The sequence below is a fragment of the Bison bison genome, unplaced genomic scaffold, assembly GCF_000754665.1.
Source record: "Bison bison bison isolate TAMUID 2011002044 unplaced genomic scaffold, Bison_UMD1.0 scf7180017864456, whole genome shotgun sequence".
Lineage (NCBI taxonomy): Eukaryota > Metazoa > Chordata > Mammalia > Artiodactyla > Bovidae > Bison > Bison bison.
The window spans coordinates 12,029,266-12,037,321 of NW_011495018.1; the positions used below are offsets into that span (position 1 = coordinate 12,029,266).

At 51.8% G+C, this 8,056-nt stretch overlaps 1 protein-coding gene across 1 annotated transcript in view; it reads right to left on the reverse strand.

Annotated features, from left to right (window-relative positions):
- Positions 1–8,056, reverse strand: part of GRK5 (G protein-coupled receptor kinase 5) — a 227,361-nt gene that overhangs the window by 147,185 nt on the left and 72,120 nt on the right. The gene's annotated exons all lie outside the window — the stretch shown is intronic.

The following is an 8,056-nucleotide window of genomic DNA, read 5'->3' on the forward strand; positions in this document are numbered from 1 at the left end:
CCACAACTGCCACTTTGGGCCGGGCCAGCATCCGCTCTGTCCCCGGACAGGAGGGACCAGCCTCCCTCCTGCTCTTCCACCTCTGTTCTCACCGCTCGGAACCATCTCTGCCCAGCAGCCTGAGCATCCAAACCCAAACCGAAGCATGGCATTCTCTCATGCAGTCCTCTAGCGACTTACAACGAGCTTGGAATACTATCCAAAGCCCCACACGTGACTAGCCCCCGCCTGCCTCTCACTGCGGCCCCCACGGTCCGCACTCCCCTCCAGGCATCCTGACCTCATCCAATTCCCATGTAGGCTTTACAGTTGGTGCCCACCTCCGGGCCTTTGCTCCAGCTGTGCCGGCTTCCTGACCACCCCGTGAGGGCCCCTTTCTGACACCCCTGAGTCACATGACCCCCGTGGAGGCTGCCTGGGTCCCCACCTACAGTAACACCTCTACCCGTGGAGTTGGCCTCCTTCTCTCATCTGGTCCTGCTTTATCTCACTGACTCCACAGCTCTCATCACTATCGGGAATTACCCCTGTTTACGCGTTTATAGATTATTTCTATCTGACATGATCGCGTTTGCTTCCTGGTTTACTCCCGGTCACCACCCTGACCCAAAGCCAGGGATGGCATCTGCCTTGGTCACGGCCGACCCTTGGAGTCCAGAACAATGGCGGACACACAGCCCTCTGTGAATGCCTGTGACTGTCTTCCAAGTCACTGAACAGCCATGGGCCAGAGGCCCTCTCCGGGAAACGCCACTGACTCTGAGGGGGAGGGGGACCAGGTAGGAGGAAGGGAGCAGATGTCGGTGCCACCAGTGCTCTGGTGACCTTTGCCCCAGTGACCGAGTCCTCAAGCAGCGATGGGGCAGGTGGGGCGTTGTCACCCTGGCGACAGTTGGCTCGGGCAGAGGCCTTGGCGGGGGCCCCAAGGAACCCCTGGCTTCCGTGTGGAAGGAGCCCCGAAGGCCCCGCCCCCTCCTCAGGCTCCTAGTTCCCAGTCTCTGCTCAGACACCTGGACCAACATGCTTTCTGGCCCTAAGAAGTATTTACATTTTGATTAAGTCTGGTTTTAAACCACCAGGTAGGCTGGCCTGAGGCCTCGGCACCCCAGCCAGCCCTGCTGTAGTAAGAGTGTGCTGGGGGGACAGGTATAAAGGATGGGACTGAGAGAGGGCTCACCCATGCCCCCAGGAGCCCCCTAACCCCACTCTCTGCCCTAAACTCCCTGTCAGACAGAGGGAACCACTGACTTTGTGAACAGTATCAGTAAGCAGTGTGGGGAGCCCCAAAGTCCTGCCTGGGAAATAAACACTCAGGGCAAGGAACAGGGGTGCCCCACCCAAGCCAGGCCCCAGGACAGTGGCCCTCGGACTGCCCTGCCCCTGACCAGGGCCTCCCTCCTGCCAGGTGGTATCTCACCCAGGAAGCAGGAAGTGAGTCTATTCCAAACTGGGGACTTGAGCAGGGCACATTTTTATCCTGTTGGATGTACTCTGAGGACTCCAGGAACAACCAACCATTGTGAGACCTCAGGAGGCTGGGAGAGAGTCCAGATACTTATTTACAACCTTCAAGTCTCCTTGAAACTGTGATGTTGGGAGCAGCAAGTGACGCCCTAAAGGAATGTGGACTCCTGGATTCAACATATCCACTGAGCAAGACATGGTCCCCACACCCACTCCCCTCCACCCCACCTGCAAAGGGAAAAGGTCCAGATAACTAAGAAATGCTTCCAAAAGGTGATTTCCTTCATTTTGGGCCCCTTTCAAAGGAAATCAAGCTTCCTTACCAGAAAGCAGGATTCTGTTTGTTCCACCCAGAGCTGCAATGGCAAAAAGATTTTAAGCCTGTGAGCTCCAAACAGATGGCAATGACTGCCCGGAGTTCCAGGACTCGAGACAGGATTCAGGCTCAGTGGACAGGAGTGGGGCAATTGATTAGCAATGTCTGCCACTGGCAGGAGGAGGGGAATAATGCTATGCATGCTCTGTGCGTGTTTGCAGTTTAGGGCTTAGGTTTTAGCAAAACCAGCAGTGGGAATTCAGAAAACCAGGGATTCAATTGGTAAGAAAGCATGGTCAAAGTAACAACAACAAAAAAAAGCAGAAGCTTTTGGAGAACAAAAGAACAGCCCGTGGCAATTTCTCAGGCAAAGGGACAAATCACTTCCAGAAAAATCAGGCCACTTCCGAGGCAGCTGTCAGATGGGACATGTCCCAGAGCCACCCCATCCAAGCTGTCAACCATGGTCCACTCTCAGTTCCTCAGATAGACTCAATTCCAGACTTCTCACGAGACAGCGCATGTTTGACCTTTAAGGGCGCAGAAATAAATACCCAGAGTTATAAACAGGGTCTGCTGCCGCTGTGGGGAGGTGATGGTGTGTACGTTGTCAGGGGAAGGTCTCCTTGATGACAGGCATCCATTTAAAATCAGGGGGAATAAACTGTAATGGAAATTCTGGTTTATTTATCCAGCTATATGTAACCATATCACTTCACTGTACACTGGAAACTAATACAACACTGCAAATCAACTCTACTTCAGTTAAAAAAAATACTTATTGAATGCTTTCTCTATCCTTATTGGGTTGTTATATTAAAATGGCCAAGTTAACTAAAAAAAAAAAAAAAGGGTTTGGCAAAGGAGGAGCTGGAGCACAGAATGTTCCACCAGTTAGGCTTCCCCTGGGCAGGGCCATGCGGGACTGGGGTTTACAGCAGGAGAGTGTGACAAGCCGCCTAGCAGAGCACCATGGGCACATTTTCAGGACAAAGGGGACACCTCTGCCTGTACCTTCTATCTCAACAGCGGACAGAGGAAAAGCCTCCCAGCATGATTGCCTGAGGCATCTTACCAGGGGGGCCAAAACCTGCTGGGGTTGCTAGCTGGGTCCCCACTGTGAGAACTAACAGTTTGAGAACCACGGCTAAGGAAAGCCTTATACAAGAGCAAGCGGGATAATTATAGGGTTGGGAGGAGGGTGAGTTCAAAGTGGCCACATCCCTCAGCCGCCGTCCCAGGGTGACTTCCAGGGAATGCAAGTTATTTCCCAGAGGAGCCGAGGAGACAGTGTCCCTTTCTACAGAACAAAAGGAGACCTGGAAAGGAACTTCTGTCACACGTGAAACTGGACGGGAAGGTTCCAGAACATGCTCCACTAACTAGGAGGAGAATGCTCAGTGATGTGGGGTCTAGGGTGTGGAGATCCAGGACACAGCCCCCAACCCACATACCTCACAGGGCTGTCAAATGCATGGGAGACTGCAGAAGACCGTGAGAAGATGCCAACTGCCAGTGCCTGCAACCACGTGACTGAACCTCGGATGCAGTGAGTGGTGAGTCCAGGAGGCCAGATCCAAACAAGAGGTAGCATGTGATTCTGTGCATCCAGAGTTCAAAGGTGGGCAAAATCAACCCCAGGTGTTAGCAGCACCTTGGAGCAAGCAGGCACTGGAGGGGGCTCCAGGGGGCTTCTAGGGTGTTGGCTCTATGATGTGCACGCTTTGCAAAATCCCATCCAGCAGTGCACTGATTGTTTCTGCCTTTTCTACACGAATAGTGAAGTTAGTGAAAGTCGCTCAGTTGTCTCTGACTGTTTGCAACCCCATGGACAGTCCATGGAATTCTCTAGGCCAGAATACTGGAGGGAGTAGCCTTTCCCTTCTCCAGGGGATCTTCCCAACCTAGGGATCGAACCCAGGTCTTCCACATTGCTGGTGGATTCTTTACCAGCTGACCCACAAGCAAAGTTCAAGAATACTGAAGTGGGTAGCCTATCCCTCTCCAGAGGATCTTCCTGACCCAGGATTCAAACCGGGGTCTCCTGCTTTGCAGGCAGATTCTTTACCAACTGAGTTATCACCTCAATAAAAAGTTTACCCCCTCCCCAACAAAAAAATTGTCTGAAAGTCTTTTGCAAACTTCTAGGTCACAATATTAATATAAGGGAGAGTGTTCTAAAACACAAGTGCTATCAATCTCCTAGAAATGAAAGCCAGGTGAGACAATTTCCCAAAGTCCCAGTTCACCCAATGAGACAATGATAGTGTTGGAGAGATATCAGATTGGAGGAGGCCAGTGATGTGGTCAGGACGGGACAAGAAACAGGGTGATCAGAGCACAAGCCTGGAGGTGGCTCCTCCACTCACCAGGACTGTGAGCCGAGTAAGAAATCCCAGCTCTCTGCTTTGATGACTCTCACTAGGGTGGTGGTGTTCAGTCGCTCAGTTGTGTCCAACTCTTTGCGACCCCATGGACTGCAGCACCCTGGCTTCCTTGTCCTTCCTTATCTCCTGAGTTTGCTCAAACTCACGTCCATTAAGTCGGTGATGCCATCCAACCATCTCATCCCCTGGTGCCCCCTGTTCCTCCTGCCCTCAATCTTTCCCACCATCAGAGTCTTTTCCAGTGAGTTGGCTCTTTGCATTAGGTGGCCAAAGTATTGGAGCTTCAGCTTCAGCATCAGTCCTTCCAGTGGATATTCAGAGTTGATTTCCTTTAGGATTGACTTACACTAGGGTGTAAGCTCCCAGACATAGGACTTTGCCTTATTTGGCACCTGGAATCGTACACAGGGCGAGCTCAATAATCTTGATGAATGAGTCAGGGAACAAAGGAGCAAACAGTACTGACCCCAGACCTGCACTGTGAGGACCCAATAAGACATCACAGGTACGGTGCTAAGCAGAGTACGTGCAAGCACTAAATGCTGGATAAACGTCAGCTGGCGTCCGGGTCTGTGCAATGTTCTCCCACCATCATAGAGGCATCTCTCCCAGACCTAGGTGCCCTTCTTTCCCTACTAAGGAAGGGTCAGGAGCAAATGCAAATGCATCTTCTCAAACTATAAGGCCTGAGTCCCAGTCCCCTCCCCACCCCCATTCTGTTGCTCCCCAGCCCTGTAAAGTGAAAGGAGGGTGTGAAAATACTGCTGCTTCCAGACCCCAGGGGATTAGCAGGTGACTGTCAAGCATCTGAAAAGACAGAGTGCTCTCGTTATTACTAAACCAAAATAGATGCATCTCGCTCCCTCCAACCAAAGGTGTCTATTTCAAGTTTAACATAACAATAGTCTTGTTCCCACTCCCTGACTTGGTACCATCCTGCAGAGACATTTAGAGTGAGGCATGGGGCTGCACCTGCATCAGAGTTGCTAGGTACCAGCCACTGCCATCTACTGCACCACCAGGGGCAGCAAGGCACCGGCATGGCAGTAAGAAGGCTGCCTTGTGCCTGGAACTGGGCAGGTCGACATAAACTGATTGCCACCCATCGTCAAGAGTCAGCAGAGTGACAGCTACATGGGCAGTGCTCCAGGAGGGCAAGGGGTGGGCAGGAACGTGCTCTGATTCTTTGCGACCCTGTGGACTGTAGCCCACCAGGCTCCTCTGTCCATGGGATCATCCAGGCAAGAATACTGGAGTGGGTTGCCATTCCCATCTCTAGGGGATCTTTCCGACCCAGGGATTGAAGCCCCATCTCCTGCATCTGGACAGGAACAGAAGCCCCTTAATGCCCAGAGCATTTTCTGTGTACCCTGCTATTACTCCATCGCAGGCAAACCCTGCCTTGGAGCTTTACAACTACCCCATGGGACAGCAGCATCTGTCAGTTATTAATAAATAATACAGCAGCATGGCCAGAAGAAAGCGGACCGGATCACACATCAGGAGCCCAGGTTCAGGCTGAATGTGCCTCTGTATGACTCTCCAGGCCTCTATTGTCTCATCTGTTAAATGAGAGAGAAAAATACTCCCCCCGCCTCGTTCACAAGAGTCAAAGAACAGTGTAAGCGAGTCCCACACTCGGGCTCTTGACCTTAAACTACAAGTGATACATACTTTGTTTAGGCTTTAGTTTCTTTATCTATAAAATGAGACAGTTCTTGTCCAAAAGGCTGCCAGAAAGATGACACGGGCTGATGCCCCTTGGCACTTGGTGCAGAGCTGACCCGGAGCTAGAGCTCAGTGTCACCGGGATTAAGTTATTAAAGGCACTTTGTCAACCAGCAAGCCAATATGACTGGAGAGCCCCACACCGTCTCGGCTGGCAAAAGGCATCCCTGAGTTTGTGTACCACTTCAAATGTACGTATCCTCTGAGGGCAAAAACTAAGTTTGGGGCTTATTTATTTTTTTTAGAATTCTCTGTAAGACCCCCAAAATAGCCACCCGTCTGAGGCAGGGACCCAGAAACAATGAGCGGATGAGCACCAAGCGAAGGCACCAGGAGATTGTGAAGGCCGAGGAGGAGGACTGAGAAGGCAGTTCCTTCCTGGCTCCAGGAAGCAGCTCTGCGCCCACCAGGGCCCACGGCAGCCGTGGCCACGCCCTCCAGCGCCGGTCCTGCCGGCGGGATCCACCCACCCAGCCACAACCAAAGAAATGACCCCAGGAGGAGCCTGGGCCCACCTGCCTGCTTCCCCCAGGATGCCAGACTGAACCACTACCTCGGCGTGTCGCTAAAAGGGCGACACAGATTTCACCGAGTTTCCTGCTGAGTTGTGTCACTTTGGAAACCCAAGGATCCCTCCTTGGTTTTGAGGATGCCAGCTTGCAGAAAGTGGAACACAGTAAGCTACGAAAAACTTGAAGGTCGTGGAGAGAAAGACTCGCCCCCACCCCCCAAATGATTCCCCACCCTGTCATTGCCCACTTGCCACCACCTGCCCACAGCCGGTTCCGGGGGCCCCTACTGTGTGTTTCCACTGCCTAAGACTCCTCTCACCCCCAGCCTAGTGTCTACTCACCCCTCCAGGGCCAACAAAGGCTCATTTTTGTGCCAAGTGTCTCCTATTACTTGCCAAAGGGACCACCCCTCCCATCCCCTTGCTTCCCAGTCTGGGCTCATTTACTGAATAAACAGGCTTCCATCTGTGACTGCACTGGGCTTGCTACTGGAAATACAGGGATGAAAGCACCTCGGCCCTGCTTTCAGGAGCCCAGTCCAGAAGACAAGAAAGGCCAGGAAACAGATGATTGTGGCCAACCTGGGGGATGATAGAACCCATATGAACAGAAGGCTGTAGGACCACAGAAGTGGAAAACCAAACCCAGGGAATCTAGTTAGTTAGTTAGCGTTAGTCATTAAGTCATGTCCGACTCTTTGCAACCTCATGGATTGTAGCCTGCCAAGTTCCTCTGTCCATGGGTTTCTCCAGACTAGGATACTGGAATGAGTTGCCATTCCCTTCTCCAGGGGATCTTCCCAACCCAGGGATTGAAGCCGGGTCTCCTGCATTGCAGGCAGATTCTTTACCACTGAGTCACCAGGGAAGCCCCAATCTAGAATCTAGAAGTTTCTCCAAAGGAGAGATGCTTCATCATGATCTGAAAGGACAAGAAAATGTCCTCCAAACAAAGGTGGGTGAAAGGGCATTCCAGGCAGAGGCCTCAGAGGGTCGGGGGTCGTAGGGAATGGCTGGATCGTAAGTGTCTGGGAAGGGACAGGAGTCTGGGGGGAGAAGATGGAGCCAGTTTGTCAGAGGAAAACCATGATTGGATGGAAGTTTTAGAGTCACCAGGCTGTTAGCAAGACCAGGAGGTATTGGGTTGACCAAAACATTCGTTCAGGTGTTTCCATAAGATGCTACAGAAAAATCCACATGAACTTTTTGGCCAACTCAGTATTTTGGGGGCCACTGCAGCAGATAGCATATTCAAAAGCAGAGACATTACTTTGCCAACAAAGGTCCGTCTAGTCAAGGCTATGGTTTTTCCTGTGGTCATGTATGGATGTGAGAGTTGGACTGTGAAGAAGGCTGAGCACTGAAGAATTGATGCTTTTGAACTGTGGTGTTGGAGAAGGCTCTTGAGAGTCCCTTGGACTGCAAGGAGATCCAACCAGTCCATTCTGAAGGAGATCAGCCCTGGGATTTCTTTGGAAGGAATGATGCTAAAGCTGAAACTCCAGTACTTTGGCCACCTCATGCGAAGAGTTGACTCATTGGAAAAGACTCCGATGCTGGGAGGGATTGGAGGCAGGAGGAGAAGGGGACGACAGAGGATGAGATGGCTGGATGGCATCACTGACTCGATGGACGTGAGTCTCAGTGAAC